Below are 19,351 nucleotides of genomic sequence, written 5' to 3'. Positions count from 1 at the left end.
TGTGCGGGGATCAGAAACTTTAAAATGCCTAAAATATAGATTTTTCATCCCCCCCCTGCACCCCTGAATAATTTTATGCCGGCGGGTGGTGCAGGGGGGGGGGGGTTGCGGGCAGTGCGGCAGGCGGGATTGCGATACCCCGCCCGCCTCCTCTTGAATATTCATTGGTGTCCAGTGGTTATACCAGAGTGTCAGCACATTGCTGATACTCTGGTATAAACGGCTGACATCTGTGCTGTGATGTCAGCCGTTTAACCCTTTCCATACCGCGGTCGGTATGGAAGAGCAGAGGTTAACAGTCAGGGAGCTCCCTCCCTCTCCCATCGGGGGGCTGCTGTGCCTTTGCAGCCCCCAGACAGGATGGGGTCACAGAGGGAGGGAGCCCCCCTCCTTACCTTTCCCCGTCTGCTCAGTTGTGGCCACAACTGAGCAGACGGGGAAGGTTCCCATGGCAACAGGACGCCTTCTCAGGCATCCTGCTGTCCATGGTGCTGAACAGATCTGTGCTAAAGGCATAGATCTGTTCAGACAAAGTGTAAGTAAAATACAGTACAATACACTATATAGTGTACTGTATTATACAGACATCAGACCCACTGTTAAAAAAAAAACATTTATCACAGAATAAAAAAAAATTCACTACACATATTAGGTATCGCCACGTCCGTAACGACCTGATCTATAAAACGGTCATGTTACTTTCCCCGCATGGTGAATGCCATAAAAATAAAAAAATAAAAACTATAAGGAAATTTAAATTTTGCCCACCTTACTTCCCAAAAAAGGTAATAAAAGTGATCAAAAAAGTTGCATGTATGCCAAAATAGTACCAATCAAACCGTCATCTCATCCTGCAAAAATCATACCCTACCCAAGATAATCGCCCAAAAACTGAAAAAAATATGGCTCTTAGACTATGGAGACACTAAAACATGATTTTTTTTTTGTTTCAAAAATGAAATCATTGTGTAAAACTTACCTAATATGTATACTTTTTTTTATTTATGTAAGTTTTACACAATGATTTCATTTAAAAAAAAAAAAAAATTATTATTTAGTGTCTCCATAGTCTGAAAGCCATAGTTTTTTCAGTTTTTGGGCGATTATCTTAGGTAGGGTCTCATTTTTTGTGGGATGAGATGACGGTTTGATTGGCACTATTTTGGGGTGCATATGACTTTTTGATCGCTTGCGATTACACTTTTTGTGACGTAAGAAGACAAAAAAATTGCTTTTTTTACACCGTTTTTATTTTAATTTTTTTACGGTGGTCACCTGAGGGGTTAGGTCATGAGATATTTTTATAGAGCCAGTCGATACGGACGCGGCGATACATAATATGTATACTTTTTTTATTTATGTATCGCCGCGTCCGTATCGACCGGCTCTATAAAAAAAATATCACATTACCTAACCCCTCAGGTGACCACCGTAAAAAAATTTAAACGCTGTAAAAAAAGCCTTTTTTTTGTCTTCTTACGTCACAAAAAGTGTAATGGCAAGCGATCAAAAAGTCATATGCACCCCAAAATAGTGCCAATCAAACCATCATGTCATCCCACAAAAAATTAGACCCTACCTAAGATAATCGGCCAAAAACTTAAAAAACTATGGCTCTCAGACTATGGAGACACTAAATCATGATTTATTTATTTTTGTTTCAAAAATGAAATCATTGTGTAAAACTTACATAAATAAAAAAATTGTATACATATTAGGTATCGCCGCGTCCGTGACAACCTGCTCTATAAAAATACCACATGATGAATGTTGTAAATAACAAAAAAATAAAAAAACGGTGCCAAAAAAGCTATTTCTTGTTACCTTGCCTCGCAAAAAGTGTAATATAGAGCAACCAAAAATCATATGTACCCTAAACTAGTACCAAGATGATGGGAGAGATCTCTGTACTGACCCCTGATATATTCATACATAGACATAGTTATAGTTATATTATCGTCTTTTTTCTAAAGTGAATAACCCTAATTTTGATAATCTTTCAGGGTACTGTAGTTGCCCCATTCCAGTTATTACTTTAGTTGCCCTCCTCTGAATCCTCTTCAGCTCTGCTATGTCTGCCTTGTTCACAGGAGCCCAGAACTGTACACAGTACTCCATGTGTGGTCTGACTAGTGTCTTGTAAAGTGGCAGGACTATGTTCTTATCACGGGCATCTATGCCCCTTTTGATGCAACACATTATCTAATTGCCCCTGGCTCAGCTGCCTGACACTGGTTTCTACAGCTTAGTTTGCTGTTCACTAAAATTCCTAGGTCCCTTTCCATGTCAGTGTTACCCAGTGTTTTACCATTTAGTATGTACGGGTGACTTGCATTATTCCTTCCCATGTGCATAACCTTACATTTGTCAGTGTTAAACCTCATCTGCCACTTCTCTGCCCAAGCCTCCAATCTATCCAGATCCCTCTGTAGCAGTATACTGTCCTCTTCTGTGTCAATTACTTTACACAGTTTAGTGTCATCTGCAAAAATTGATACTTTACTGTGCAAGCCGTCTACAAGATCATTAATAAATATATTGAAGACAATAGGGCCCAATACTGACCCCTGAGGTACCCCACTAGTGACAGTGACCCAATCTGAGTGTGTACCATTAATAACCACCCTTTGTTTTCTATCATTGAGCCAGTTACTTACCCACATACAGACATTTTCTCCCAGTCCAAGCATTCTCATTTTATATACCAACCTTTTATGTGGTACAGTGTCAAATGCTTTAGAGAAGTCCAGATATACGACATCCATTGATTCACTGCTGTCAAGTCTAGAACTTACCTCCTCATAGAAACTGATTAAATTAGTTTGACATGACCAATCCCTCATGAAGCCATGCTGATATGGCGTTATTTGCTTATTTTCATTGAGGTACTCCAAGATAGCATCTCTTAGAAAACCATCAAACAATTTACCCACGACAGATGTCAAAGCTCACCTTACCTGAAGTTCTCAGGAACTCCAACTGAGAGCATGGTAGGTTAATTTAACCCCTCCTGCAAAATACCTTGCTAATTAAAATCACCTGGCCGAATGGAAGGAGTGCTGATCCACGGACAGAATCTCTATACATATATAAAAGAAAAGAATCGCATCGCACATCCAGCTGCTATGCATTGATCTCATCCCTGCTACTTTTGCAGAAAACAGCGCTAGGTAGCGCATGTGTACCGCCTCCTGTGCTAAATGAGGCATTAGTGTACATTTTGATCAAAAGGCATAAGCCCACTCACCACACCAAGGTCGCCTCTATGAGTGGGTCCTACTCTAAAATTGGTACGGTGCTGCACTGGAGCCACTGTGCTGTTTTTTTTGGCGGGTTAGTGGGGCCCAGTGCTAGATATGGCATAGTCGGGCAGCAGGGGTGCTGTTTGACTGCTGGGTCCCGCCACCTGCCGGATTGGTTGCCGTGCAGCGCCTCTCCAATTTTAGAGTAGGACCCACTCATCGAGGCAACCTTGGCATGGTGAGTGGGCTTATGCCTTTTGATAAAAATGTACACTAATGCCTCATGTAGCATAGGAGGCGGTACACATGCGCTACCTAGCGATGTTTTCTGAAAAAGTAGCAGCGATGAGATCAATGCATAGCAACTGGATGTGCGATTCATTTCTTGTCTTTCCTCTTTTAACTTAAAGGGGTTCTGCACTTTGTTTAAACTAATGATCTATCCTCTGGATAGATCATCAGTATCTGATCGGCGGGGGTCCGACACCCGTGACCCCCGCCGATCAGCTGTTTGAGAAGGCAGCGGCGCTCCAGCAGCGCCGCAGCCTTCTCAGTTTTTACCGCTGGCCCAGTGATGTCACGACATGTATCAACTTGCATGGGCGCGGCTAAGCTCTGTTCACTTGAATGGAGCTTAGCCGCGCCCAGGCCAGTTGATACTAGTCGTGACGTTACTGAGCCAGCGGTAAACAGTGAAAAGGCCGCGCTGGTGCTGGAGCGCCGCTGCCTACTCAAACAGCTGATTGGCGGGGGTCCCGGGTGTCAGACCCCCGCCGATTAGATGCTGATGATCTATCCAGAGGATAGATCATCAGTTTAAACAAAGTGCAGAACCCCTTTAAGAATAGAGAAGTATGCAGGAGGCAGGATCGCTCAGTATACAGTGATCGTTTGCATCCGCCTGTGTAAAAAGCCAATGCAAACGAGCACTGATCAAAGGCAGAATCGTTGGTCAGTATTCAATACGGGCCATCTATGTTTAAAAGCCTCCTAAGGGGTGGTTCAGACTGCGTAATTAGAAACATACGAGACGCGGTTCAATCCCGCTGTACCGTCGGTAGTGCCGTCACTCTCATAATCGCAGCGCATACGATCTCTGAATCCCCCCCAAAAGTGCTCCCCTGTGGATCGGCCACAGAGATCTCTGCAGCGTTTGCCACACAAGCTTCTCCACATGCTGCTCAAGAAACCTGCAGCGGACCGCTTTCGCCATGAGGCGATATGAGAATCTCGCTTTGAAGGGGCGACATCAGAGCAGCCTGTGGCCGAGGCTCCCCTTGCCAGTGGCGCAGTAGTTTTCCCTTTACAAAATGCACTGCATCTTATAAAGCGAATTCTAGTGAGCGCTTCCATATGCAGGAGGAGGGGGAGAGAAGCGATGTGGGCGCTGTACTTACCCCTCCTCCTGCTCGCCTCTTTTCAGATCCCACGGAGAAGTGGAGCAGGAGAGGCAAGTTAATTTATTTATTTTTAAGTCTGATATGGGGGGGGGGATTGCAGGTCCGATATGGGGGTGGGAGTCTGGAGGGCTGATATGGTGGAATCTGGAGGTCCGATATGGGGGTGTTATGCTTCGCGTTATTGAACTGTTGTATAACACTAGTCAGACAGCTTAACAATAATTCAGAAGTCAAGAAAGAAACGTAAGACATCAGATCTGTATGTATTATTTTTTCTGAATAACTTTGTAAAACTACAACATAAACAAAACATATGTCAGTACATTAAACATTATACAGCAGCCTCACTCCATCAGTGAGAGTACTGACAGACAATTCCATCATAAGTCCAGGAATAGATCAAGAGCTCCTCTGCATGCAGCCTGCTAGATCCAGGAGCAGCATTTCAGATCTACTGAGGAAGGAACACAGTTCCGAAACGCGTCTAGTGTGAACCAGACCTAGCTATTGATGTGTTTTTTCAACTCTGCCTGAAAAAAGATTTCTTCAAAATACCAGGGTATATACCTTCAAAAAGGAACAAGCCTGACATCAATTCCAAGCGGTTTCAGCTATAAACTATTGGCAAAGTGGCTTGATCTATGCTGATATGCCTAACTTAGGTAATTAACTTTGTGATCAAAGTCGGACCGCATACCGAAGGAACTCTGCTGCATCAGCTTCCATTGCACCATCGACCAGCAAACCATCTTCCGGGAGGTCACGTGGGACGCTGTGGGGAGTGAGTTCGGAGCCCATTCCGCAACGATAGCGGTGGAGTAACATCAGGTGAAGGCGGGGGCATTAACACCAGCGGGCGATATTTGAATACAGCATCTTCCACATCAACAACCGCAAAAAGGACGTTCCTTGAACCATCTTGGTTCCAACAACCGGTAAAATAGTACACCAGTACTAAACTTTTCAATTTATATATTTGAAGTCTGCAGAAAAACGGCAATAACACTAGCCAAAGGTCTTTTACATTTTTGGAGTACTCCAGTCGTATAGGTGTGTGCGAGAGCTCCGCACTATTTATGTCTATACATGTAATTATGCTGATATGTTGACATTAATCTAAGTGTATTTTAAATGAGTAATAAATTCATGTACGCAAAAATACTGTGAGACAGCCTAAATTATTTTAAATAGATCCAGGAGCAGTCATGAGATGGAGGAAATACAGTTCCAGGTTAAAGGTTACTGCCTCTGACTCTGAGAAAATTACACTTCCTGTAAAGTTCTGGCAAAGTAGTAACTAACTTTGACCACTAGATGGCAGCAACGTCAAACATAACATTTCAGTATAATCTTTACAGCACATTACATACATTTACTATGCACAATATGGGCAGAACAGGGGGTCTGGAAGTCTAACGGTGGTCTGATATGGGGGATCTGAGGTCTGGTCTGGGGGGTTTAATGGGAGTCTGATATTGGGGTGTTGAGAAGGTGGGAGGATGATGGAAAAGTAGGAAATAAGATGTCTGTTTGTCAAACTCTGCAGAGAGAGGAGATGGCTGAAAGAAGTCACCATGGTGGTCTAGGGTTGGGCAATATAAAAAATAGCGACATTAAGAAATTTATAGCGATAAATACCCATTTAGAAGAAAAAAACACTTGGGCCCACAAGGAGACGTTCTACTGTATGGGGGCAGCCACAAGGAGACGTTATACTCTATGGGGGCAGCCACAAGGAGACATTATACTGTATGGGGGCAGCCACAAGGAGACATTATACTGTATGGGGCAGCTACAAGGAGACGTTATACTGTATGGGGTCAGCCACAAGGAGACGTTATACTGTATGGGGGCAGCCACAAGGAGACATTATACTGTATGGGGCAGCTACAAGGAGACGTTCTACTGTATGGGGTCAGCCACAAGGAGACGTTATACTGTATGGGGCAGCCACAAGGAGACGTTATACTGTATGGGGGCAGCCACAAGGAGACATTATACTGTATGGGGCAGCTACAAGGAGACATTATACTGTATGGGGGCAGCCACAAGGAGACGTTATACTGTATGGGGACAGCCACAAGGAGACGTTATACTGTATGGGGCAGCCACAAGGAGACGTTATACTGTATGGGGCAGCCACAAGGAGACGTTATACTGTATGGGGCAGCCACAAGGAGACGTTATACTGTATGGGGCAGCCACAAGGAGACGTTATACTGTATGGGGCAGCCGCAAGGAGACGTTATACTGTATGGGGGCAGCCGCAAGTAGACATTATACTGTATGGGGGCAGCCGCAAGGAGACGTTATACTGTATGAGGGCAGCCACAAGGAGACGTTATACTGTATGGGGGCAGCCACAAGGAGAGGTTATACTGTATGGGGGCAGCCACAAGGAGACGTTATACCGTATGGGGGCAGCCACAAGGAGACGTTATACCGTATGGGGGCAGCCACAAGGAGACGTTATACTGTATGGGGCAGCCACAAGGAGACGTTATACTGTATGGGGTGTCGAAGTATTTATTTCATATAAGATATGAAATTATAAAAATTATGATTTCATATTTTTATGAAAAATTAAAAATTTAATTGGCGGACATATAAACGCCAGTTCTTTTATTGATGAGATCTAAAGTTAATTCGTGCAGCTAATGAAACAGGGTGCAATTAATTATATAAAATATAATTTATTACAAATAAATACAGTAAAAATGGCATACAAATTAATACAAGGACAATATCAAAATTGACCACAAGATGGTGCTCCACCGTTTACGCCGGGCTCACTTAATTTACTACACCAAGTACAATATAATGTTACTCAAATTATTACCTATTAGTGTATTGGTTATCAAAATATTATAATGCAACAAAAAAAACAATAGAAATGAATCTGTGGAAAGTCCCTTATGCTCAATCAAAGGATATGTATGATATTAATATGATATTATACCCCACTCTGCAACCAGACTATGGAAATATAATTTCCCAGAGTTTTTCCTCTACTCAGACAATGTCTAATCTCCCATTAGCAATATGCATCTTTGCTAAGAGAACAACTAGCATTAGGGAGTTGTTTAACACTATATGTTCCCACAGTATGGGGACTCTTGACTATATGCCGAGAGGAATATCTTATTAATACCACAATCAGTAAGTACAAATATACGTTACCGGGTTAAGGATGAACAGAGTTTTGGATGTGATCAGTTCTCAAAAACTTTTCCAGTAGACAAAAATTAATCTTTGTGATAAATCCTTCTTATGGGCAATTTTCTCTGTGCCAATGTTTCTTTGTAGCAAGATTTTCTTGTGTTGTAGTTGTATTTTAGTTGTTGAAGTGAGTTGTTAGTTGAAGTTTTTAGTTGAAGTCCTGTCTAACCTCTTACATGTATACTTTATACCCCATGTTATCTACGAACTCATCCCCTTCTAGATTAGGGATTTCCAATCGGACAAGGTGGGTGTAACGTATGTTAATCATGGGGATGATGTCACTTAATTGGCATTCCTTAAAAACTTCTGCCCATCTACCACTTGATGGCACTGTTGTACCACATAATAATTTCCAATATTTTAAGAATTAACACATATATATGGCTTCATTACACCCCTTAAACTTTGACCTCTCCCAACTTAAATCAATTAGGAGGGACTCTTCTTTGACACTTTAGAATCACTTCCCCAGACATCATGGATCCATCTTGACAGTTAACAGACCATCTTATTTATGGTCAGATAAGAGAACAAAATCTTTTAACTTTTCTCCTGGTTTGTGTACCCTAACTGTCTTAGCTATTGAGTAATGATGTTTGAAATAGGATCTATTCAGAGGAGCTGATGTTATTTGGAAAATTCTACTTAAAGGCCTTTCTACATCACCTAAGACTATATATCTACTTAGTGAGATACACACGGTATAAAATATATATTAACAATATTTGGTTATAATACATCAATATTGCATAGTATATATGAATCATTAACACGTTCAAACGCTAAATAAATGCATAAAGGAATATATATATATATATATATATATATATATATATATATATATATGTGTGTGTGTGTGAATATATGAATAGATATCTATTCCACACCAGATGTGTTTGATGGATATCTTTCCTTATCAGATCATGGCTCAGCCATGAAACACCCATTGTTCCTCAGACAGACATGTTTAGAGAAACCAGTACAGATAAATACATGTCTCTAAACAATAATAAAAAGTACACTGCTCAAAAAAATAAAGGGAACACAAAAATAACACATCCTAGATCTGAGTTAATTAAATATTCTTCTGAAATACTTTGTTCTTTACATAGTTGAATGTGCTGACAACAAAATCACACAAAAAATAAAAAAAATGGAAATCAAATTTTTCAACCCATGGAGGTCTGGATTTGGAGTCACACTCAAAATTAAAGTGGAAAAACACACTACAGGCTGATCCAACTTTGATGTAATGTCCTTAAAACAAGTCAAAATGAGGCTCAGTAGTGTGTGTGGCCTCCACGTGCCTGTATGACCTCCCTACAACGCCTGTGCATGCTCCTGATGAGGTGGCGGACGGTCTCCTGAGGGATCTCCTCCCAGACCTGGACTAAAGCATCTGCCAACTCCTGGACAGTCTGTGGTGCAATGTGACATTGGTGGATAGAGCGAGACATGATGTCCCAGATGTGCTCAATTGGATTCAGGTCTGGGGAACGGGTGGACCAGTCCATAGCATCAATGCCTTCGTCTTGCAGGAACTGCTGACACACTCCAGCCACATGAGGTCTAGCATTGTCTTGCATTCGGAGGAACCCAGGGCCAACCGCACCAGCATATGGTCTCACAAGGGGTCTGAGGATCTCTTCTCGGTACCTAATGGCAGGTATAGAGAGGACCGGCACTTGCTTTAGTTTAGGCTCATAGTAGCCGAAACGCGTCACTTACCACTTGTATGTGACTATTAAAATTATTTGAAAATCTAAACTAAAGCGAGTGCCGGTCCTCTCTATACCAGTATCTGTGGATCTTCCCTTGACACGCGCACCGCATCGCAGACAGCGGAGTGCCGCCTGTATCTTCCTTGGTACCTAATGACAGTCAGGCTACCTCTGGCGAGCACATGGAGGGCTGTGCGGCCCTCCAAAGAAATGCCACCCCACACCATTACTGACCCAATGCCAAACCGGTCATGCTGGAGGATGTTGCAGGCAGCAGAACGTTCTCCACGGCGTCTCCAGACTCTGTCACGTCTGTCACATGTGCTCAGTGTGAACCTGCAAAGACTAAACTTTCCCTTAGTACTGGATGCGGTGTTTTTTACACAGAAAATAATAATTACTAATGTCCTAAGGACTAAATTACACCTGTTAATCCAGCACCTACTTATATGCCTAATACTTAATACTTAACTTTTATTAGCAGCTAATAGTGCTGCTTCTAACTTAACTACATATTTAAAATTCCAGTGCATTGCAGACCTTTCTCGTCTATTCAGTTTGCTATTGGGTTTACACCACCAGATTTATTAGTACAGGGTTCGAATCACTGATGCTTAGCTGGCTGCGCGCTGTGCTGGTTAGACTGCAACAATGTACTGTATTAACCACCTCCGGACCGCCTAACGCACAGACGCGTCTGGAAGGTGGTTGATTCATTCCTCGTAGACGCATATACGCGTCATCTCGCGACACGCGAGATTTCCTGTGAACGCGCGCACACAGGCGCGCGCGCGCGCTCACAGGAACGTAAGGTAAGCGAGTGGATCTCCAGCCTGCCAGCGGCGATCGTTCGCTGGCAGGCTGGAGATGCGATTTTTTTAACCACTAACAGGTATATTAGACGCTGTTTTGATAACAGCGTCTAATATACCTGCTACCTGGTCCTCTGGTGGTCCCCTTTGTTTGGATCGACCACCAGAGGACACAGGTAGCTCAGTAATATGTTGCACCAAGCACCACTACACTACACCCCCCCCTGTCACTTATTAACACCTTATTCACCCTTGATCATCCTTGATCACCCCTGATCACCCTATATAGACTCCCTGATCACCCCCCTGTCATTGATCACCCCCCTGTCATTGATCACCCCCATGTAAGGCTCCATTCAGACGTCCGTATGAATTTTACGGATCCACTGATAGATAGATCAGATCCGCAAAACACATACGGACGTCTGAATGGAGCCTTACAGGGGAGTGATCAATGACGGAGGTGATCACCCCATATAGACTCCCTGATCACCCCCCTGTCATTGATCACCCCCCTGTAAGGCTGCATTCAGATGTCCGTATGATTTTTACGGATCCACTGATACATGGATCGGATCCGCAAAACACATACGGACATCTGAATGGAGCCTTATAGGGGGGTGATCAATGACAGGGGGGTGATCACCCCATATAGACTCCCTGATCACCCCCCTGTCATTGATCACCCCCCTGTAAGGCTGCATTCAGATGTCCGTATGATTTTTACGGATCCACTGATACATGGATCGGATCCGCAAAACACATACGGACATCTGAATGGAGCCTTATAGGGGGGTGATCAATGACAGGGGGGTGATCACCCCATATAGACTCCCTGATCACCCCCCTGTCATTGATCACCCCCCTGTAAGGCTCCATTCAGACATTTTTTTGGCCCGTTAGCGGAAATTATTATTATTTTTTCTTACAAAGTCTCATATTCCACTAACTTGTGTCAAAAAATAAAATCTCACATGAACTCACCATACCCCTCACGGAATCCAAATGCGTAAACATTTTTAGACATTTGGATCCCAGACTTCTTCTCACGCTTTAGGGCCCCTAGAATGCCAGGGCAGTATAAATACCCCACATGTGACCCCATTTCGGAAAGAAGACACCCCAAGGTATTCCTTGAGGGGCATATTGAGTCCATGAAAGATTGAAATTTTTGTCCCAAGTTAGCGGAAAGGGAGACTTTGTGAGGAAAAAAAATATATATATATCAATTTCCGCTAACTTGTGCCAAAAAAAAAAAATTCTATGAACTCGCCATGCCCCTCATTAAATACCTTGGGGTGTCTTCTTTCCAAAATGGGGTCACATGTGGGGTATTTATACTGCCCTGGAATTCTAGGGGCCCTAAAGCGTGAGAAGAAGTCTGGGATCCAAATGTCTAAAAATGCCCTCATAAAATGAATGTGGGCCCCTTTGCGCATCTAGGCTGCAAAAAAGTGTCACACATGTGGTATTGCCGTACTCAGGAGAAGTTGGGCAATGTGTTTTGGGGTGTCCTTTTACATATACCCATGCTGGGTGAGATAAATATCTTGGTCAAATGCCAACTTTGTATAAAAAATGGGAAAAGTTGTCTTTTGCCGAGATATTTCTCTCACCCAGCATGAGTATATGTAAAAAGACACCCCAAAACACATTGCCCAACTTCTCCTGAATACGGCGATACCACATGTGTGACACTTTTTTGCAGCCTAGGTGGGCAAAGGGGCCCACATTCCAAAGAGCACCTTTAGGATTTCACAGGTCATTTACCTACTTACCACACATTAGGGCCCCTGGAAAATGCCAGGGCAGTATAACTACCCCACAAGTGACCCCATTTTGAAAAGAAGACACCCCAAGGTATTCCGTGAGGGGCATGGCGAGTTCCTAGAATTTTATATTTTTTGTCACAAGTTAGCGGAAAATGATGATTTTTTATTTTTTTTTTTTTCCTTACAAGGTCTCATATTCCACTAACTTGTGACAAAAAATAAAAACTTCCATGAACTCACTATGCCCATCACGAAATACCTTGGGGTGTCTTCTTTCCAAAATGGGGTCACTTGTGGGGTAGTTATACTGCCCTGGCATTTTAGGGGCCAAATGCGTGAGAAGTGGTTTGAAATCAAAATCTGTAAAAAATGGCCTGTAAAATCCGAAAGGTGCTCTTTGGAATGTGGGCCCCTTTGCCCACCTAGGCTGCAAAAAAGTGTCACACATCTGGTATCCCCGTACTCAGGAGAAGTTGGGCAATGTGTTTTGGGGTGTCATTTTACATATACCCATGCTGGGTGAGAGAAATATCTTGGCAAAAGACAACTTTTCCCATTTTTTTATACAAAGTTGTCATTTGCCGAGATATTTCTCTCACCCAGCATAAGTATATGTAAAATGACACCCCAAAACACATTCCCCAACTTCTCCTGAGTACGGAGATACCACATGTGTGACACTTTTTTGCAGCCTAGGTGGGCAAAGGGGCCCATATTCCAAAGAGCACCTTTCGGATTTCACCGGCCAATTTTTACAGATTTTGATTTTAAACAACTTACCACACATTTGGGCCCCTAGAATGCCAGGGCAGTATAACTACCCCACAAGTGACCCCATTTTGGAAAGAAGACACCCCAAGGTATTCGCTGATGGGCATAGTGAGTTCATGGAAGTTTTTATTTTTTGTCACAAGTTAGTGGAATATGAGACTTTGTAAGAAAAAAAAAATCATCATTTTCCGCTGACTTGTGACAAAGAATAAAAAGTTCTATGAACTCACTATGCCCATCAGCGAATACCTTAGGGTGTCTACTTTCCGAAATGGGGTCATTTGTGGGGTGTTTGTACTGTCTGGCCATTGTAGAACCTCAGGAAACATGACAGGTGCTCAGAAAGTCAGAGCTGCTTCAAAAAGCGGAAATTCACATTTTTGTACCATAGTTTGTAAACGCTATAACTTTTACCCAAACCATTTTTTTTTTTACCCAAACATTTTTTTTTATCAAAGACATGTAGAACAATAAATTTAGAGCAAAATTTATATATGGATGTCGTTTTTTTTTTTGCTAAATTTTACAACTGAAAGTGAAAAATGTCATTTTTTTGCAAAAAAAATCGTTAAATTTCGATTAATAACAAAAAAAGTTAAAATGTCAGCAGCAATGAAATACCACCAAATGAAAGCTCTATTAGTGAGAAGAAAAGGAGGTAAAATTCATTTGGGTGGTAAGTTGCATGACCGAGCAATAAACGGTGAAAGTAGTGTAGGTCAGAAGTGTAAAAAGTGGCCTGGTCATTAAGGGTGTTTAAGCTATAGGGGCTGAGGTGGTTAAAATTGAAGCTTCACGCTGCCCCCCGACATGTTTCGCTGTGAACCGGCATCTTCAGGGGTTAGGGCAGAGTGTGAGCGTGTCTCCTCCGGACTGACTTATAAGACCTTAGTTTGTGATGTCATCAGTGGGCGTTCCGCCTATGGGCGTGATTGGGATCCTCTAATGGAGAATGATAGGTGGCGTTCCGGAGCGCTTCCTCCCAATGACTCCGCCTACCTACGTTCGGCCTTCTGATTTGCTTACGTCATGGGATTGCGCCGCGCATGTACTGTGGACTTAGTTTTTTTCCGGGTCCACCTTACTGCGCATGCCAGTCTACTTTATTCCCGGCGCTTCGATTCCTGGTGCTGCGCTTGTCACGGCGCAATGCTCTGGGACTTCGACTTTTTTTAGGGCCACCTTACTGCGCATGCCTGTCGACTTTGTTACCAGCGCTCCGATTCCTGATGCTGCGCTTGGAACGGCGCATGCCCTGGGACTTAGTTGCTGGCACTGCCGATCCAATAGTTCACGCATGCGTCCAGACTCCTCCACCTAGGTGAGTTGTCAATGTCTGGGCGCATGTCATTGGGGTTACTGTGGCCCTGTAGATAAAGCCTGCGTCTGCACATGTCCTCATACTTTGTTGTTTTTCTTCAGTGTTTCCACTGTCTATTTCAGAACTCATCACCTAGCATGTCTTGGGACTTAGCCGCAAACATGACCATCTTTCTGTCCAAGTAGGTTTTCAGAGTTCGAGCATCAATATATAGACGAATCCAGCCTTGAGGTCTGCTTCTACGTATGTTGCGGTATATAGTTATTTATAATAGATCCGCAATCATCCCAGCATCTCTCAATTGAGCTGGGTATCCATCCTCAGTCGCGTCTTCTTATCTTTTCCCCATATGTGGTGTCATTGCATGATTTTGATATTCACTATATATTGTCCGCTCCCTAGTTATGCTGGATCCTGTAGAGCTTGCTGACAATAATCCCAATTTTTTGATGAGGATATCTAGAGTTGTGGGTTTGGGTCTATCACAGATAAATATCCCTATATCTTAATTGTGCCATTTTTGAACCCTTGGATGCTTCACCTTGTCTATATGTGAGCTGCATCTTACTTCCTCATACATGCCAGGTTCTGTTATGTTCTTTTGCTCATATCTGATATCTGGTCGCAGTCAGTATTCTGCGGCCTTCTAGACAGATTATGGTATTTATGAGCCGCTTACTTTTTAACCTCCATTGGGTTCCCTATAACAACCTACTGATTTTCCGGACAGATTTGTGGTGTTTGTGAGCCACTTACTGTTTACCCTCAATTAGGATCCATATTCCGGCCTTCCGGTGCCTTCAAACTCTCAATCTGATGTTTTTTTCCTCAAAATATCCCCTTCTTTATCATATTATTTTCATTGTTCCTAGGTCTGCCATCCGGTGGATTGCTCCATTTTATTGACATATTTTCTTTGTTATTTGGCGTATTATTAATATTTTAATTTTTTCCTTTTTTTAGGTGGGGGTCATATCTACTGGAAGGACGAGTATGTGAACCCTTCATTCAGGCCTTTTGGAGATAGACTATGGAGCAGGTAAATCCATTTTGTCTCCTCCTGTTGGAGTTTTTTGTCTATATCTCCTTTTCGTGGGCCTGATTTTACTCTCATCAGTCCCCAAAATTTAAAATCTGTGCTTTTTCCTCTGTGCTTCTCTCTCATGTGTCTGGCTTAGGCTAGGGTCCTCTCCCGTATTAATACTGCTCAGGTGTCTTGAAATTCGCCTTCTTAGCTCCTGAGTAGTCTTCCCAACGTATAGTTTTGGACATTCACTTTTTATGACATACTCGACTCCTTTTGTCTTGCAGTTGATGTAGTCTCTTATTTCATAGTTTTTTCCATTCACTGGATTCGTGAATGTTTTTGTAGCCTTCATCCGACCACAAAAGGTACAGTCCCCACAGGGATATGATCCTTTGTGATTCAGCCAGGTGGTTTTCTTAGCTGTTCTATGGGATTGGTAATGGCTGTGGACTAACATCTCTCTCAGATTGCGTCCTTTTCTATATGTTACTGCTGGATACTTTGGTATCACATGTTGTAGGTCGGTGTCGGCTTGCAGAATATGCCAATGTCGTCTCAGAACTTGTTGTATGGCTCTATGTTCCGTATCATAGGTTCCTATGCAGCGTATGATTTTCCCACCTTCTTTTTGGGGTCTGCCTGTCAATAGGTCCAATCTTCCTACCTTTTTTGCTTTATTATACGCTCTGTGCAGGCATTTCTTAGAGTAGCCTCTATCATAAAATCGTGAATATAGTACACTGCATTCTTTTTGGAATGCCTCCTCTGTGGAGCAGTTCCGCCTGGCCCTAAGATACTGCCCCACAGGAATTCCCTTCTTCAGGGGGTTGGGGTCAGGGTGTAAGCTTTGCCGGTGTAGCAGATTGTTCGTGGACGTTGGTTTACGATATATTTCAGTTTGGATACTGCCGTCAGATTGCAAAGTTAGTTTGAGATGGACAGTCTGTGGTGCAACGTGACGTTGGTGGATAGAGCGAGACTTGATGTCCCAGATGTGCTCAATTGGATTTAGGTCTGGGGAATGGGCGGGCCAGTCCATAGCATCAATGCCTTCGTCTTGCAGGAACTGCTGACACACTCCAGCCACATGAGGTCTAGCATTGTCTTGCATTAGGAGAAACCCAGGGCCAACCGCACCAGCATATGGTCTCACAAGGGGTCTGAGGATCTCATCTCGGTACCTAATGGCAGTCAGGCTACCTCTGGCGAGCACATGGAGGGCTGTGCGGCCCTCCAAAGAAATGCCACCCCACACCATTACTGACCCAATGCCAAACCGGTCATGCTGGAGGATGTTGCAGGCAGCAGAACGTTCTCCACGGCGTCTCCAGACTCTGTCACGTCTGTCACATGTGCTCAGTGTGAACCTGCTTTCATCTGTGAAGAGCACAGGGCACCAGTGGCAAATTTGCCAATCTTGGTGTTCTCTGGCAAATGCCAAACGTCCTGCACGGTGTTGGGCTGTAAGCACAACCCCCACCTGTGGACGTCGGGCCCTCATATCACCCTCATGGAGTCTGTTTCTAACCGTTTGAGCAGACACATGCACATTTGTGGCCTGCTGGAGGTCATTTTGCAGGGCTCTGGCAGTGCTCCTCCTGTTCCTCCTTGCACAAAGGCGGAGGTAGCGGTCCTGCTGCTGGGTTGTTGCCCTCCTACAGCCTCCTCCACGTCTCCTGATGTACTGGCCTGTCTCCTGGTAGCACCTCCATGCTCTGGACACTACGCTGACAGACACAGCAAACCTTCTTGCCACAGCTCGCATTGATGTGCCATCCTGGATAAGCTGCACTACCTGAGTCACTTGTGTGGGTTGTAGACTCCGTCTCATGCTACCACTAGAGTGAAAGCACCGGCAGCATTCAAAAGTGACCAAAACATCAGCCAGGAAGCATAGGAACTGAGAAGTGGTCTGTGGTCACCACCTGCAGAACAACTCCTTTATTGGGGGTATCTTGCTAATTGCCTATAATTTCCACCTGTTGTCTATCCCATTTGCACAACAGCATGTGAAATTGATTGTCACTCAGTGTTGCTTCCTAAGTGGACAGTTTGATTTCACAGAAGTGGGATTGACTTGGAGTTACATTGTGTTGTTTAAGTGTTCCCTTTATTTTTTTGAGCAGTGTATAATGTTCCCTATATATTCACTTTTAACATATTGAACTTGCCATGAATCCATCTTGGTTTTTTCCAGGTTCATGCTGATCACATGCTGTTAAAGGCAATGATCATCCATATTGAATATAGTATCATCAGATACATTGTACACTTATGAAAATGCACTACAGGGGGCAGCCACAAGGAGACGTTATACTGTATGGGGGCAGCCACAAGGAGATGTTATATTGTATGGGGTCAGCCACAAGGAGACGTTATACCTTATGGGGGCAGCCACAAGTAGACATTATACTGTATGGGGGCAGCCATAAGGAGATGTTATACTGTATGGGGGCAGCCACAAGGAGACGTTATACTGTATGGGGTCAGCCACAAGGACACGTTATACCGTATGGGGGCAGCCACAAGGACATGTTATACTGTATGGGGGCAGCCACAAGGACATGTTACACTGTATGGGGGCAGCCACAAGGAGACATACTATGGGGGCAGGCACAAGGAGACATTATACTGTATGGGGGCAGCCACAAGGAGACGTTATACCGTATGGGGGCAGCTACAAGGAGACATTATACTGTATGGGGGCAGGCACAAGGAGACATTATACTGTATGGGGGCAGGCACAAGGAGACATTATACTGTATGGGGGCAGGCACAAGGAGACATTATACTGTATGGGGGCAGCCACAAGGACATGTTATACTGTATGGGGGCAGCCACAAGGAGACGTTATACTGTATGGGGGCAGCCACAAGGAGACGTTATACCGTATGGGGGCAGCCACAAGTAGACATTATACCGTATGGGGGCAGCCACAAGGAGACGTTATACTGTATGGGGTCAGCCACAAGGACATGTTATACTGTATGGGGGCAGCCACAAGTAGACATTATACCGTATGGGGGAAGCCACAAGGAGACGTTATACTGTATGGGGGAAGCCACAAGGAGACGTTATACCGTATGGGGGAAGCCACAAGGAGACGTTATACCGTATGGGGGCAGCCACAAGACCCCCCCCTTCCCTTTCATATAGCATTCATGGTCAGAGACAGACATATCACCTTTTTATTTAAGACAGTCTGGTCTCTCAGGCTCCTCTTATTCCTCTGTGGGGGTCGGAGTGAGACTTTACCTGCCTCATTGCTCCTCCTCGCCAAGATGTGGAAAGAGAACATCTACATCAGAGGAGACATCACTGGATGTAAGAGGTATGTGGTGCTGTATTTAATGTTTTCCTAGTATGTCTTTAAAGGGGTGTCCGCTTTTTTTCCCCCCCTGCAAGCGCTGCCTTCTCTGCTCTGTTTACCTGCTCACCACTGCAAATGCTGCGGTGATCATGTGAACATATGAGCGCTGCCTTCTCTTCGCACAGCTGATCGGCGGGGTGCCGACTGTTGGACCCCCGCCGATCTGGAGGAAAGGGGTTAGGTTAACACCAGCAGTCAAGAGCATCCAGTGTAAATGCCTGTGGTAAAGACAGGCATTAGTTCTGCTCTCCTTTTACTTCAGACGCCATCACTCTGAATGATGATGTGTCTGCTTTGCGGTCACATGATTTCAGTATGTCACGTGCCTCCTTGACGTCAGAAGGTCCTTCCCGTTCATGGGATTTAGCCTTTACCCATATATAAGGCTCCACAGCCACAAAGATACACAGCTCCATCCGCCCTTAAGGCCAAGTTCACACTTCAGTTATTTGGTCAGTTATTTCCTTCAGTTATTGAGCCCAAACCAGTAGTGAAGCTACTCAGAGATCAGGTGTAATGGGAAGATCTGCACTTGTTCTGTGTTTTTCACCCACACCAGGTTTTGGCTCACAATAACTGATGGAAATAACTGATCAAATAACTGAGACGTGGACTGGAGCAGGGGGCGTTTTTTGTATATAATATATATTGGATTTTAAGACATATCATGAAACTGCCTTGACCTCACACATG

General features: G+C 43.9%; 1 pseudogene; it reads left to right on the top strand.

Annotated features, from left to right (window-relative positions):
• Window positions 1–19,351, top strand: part of LOC121003527 — a 1,246,211-nt pseudogene that overhangs the window by 1,202,997 nt on the left and 23,863 nt on the right.

The sequence above is a fragment of the Bufo bufo genome, chromosome 6, assembly GCF_905171765.1.
Source record: "Bufo bufo chromosome 6, aBufBuf1.1, whole genome shotgun sequence".
Lineage (NCBI taxonomy): Eukaryota > Metazoa > Chordata > Amphibia > Anura > Bufonidae > Bufo > Bufo bufo.
Note: the sequence above shows the minus strand (reverse complement) of the source record. Positions and strands in the feature narration are given on the sequence as shown.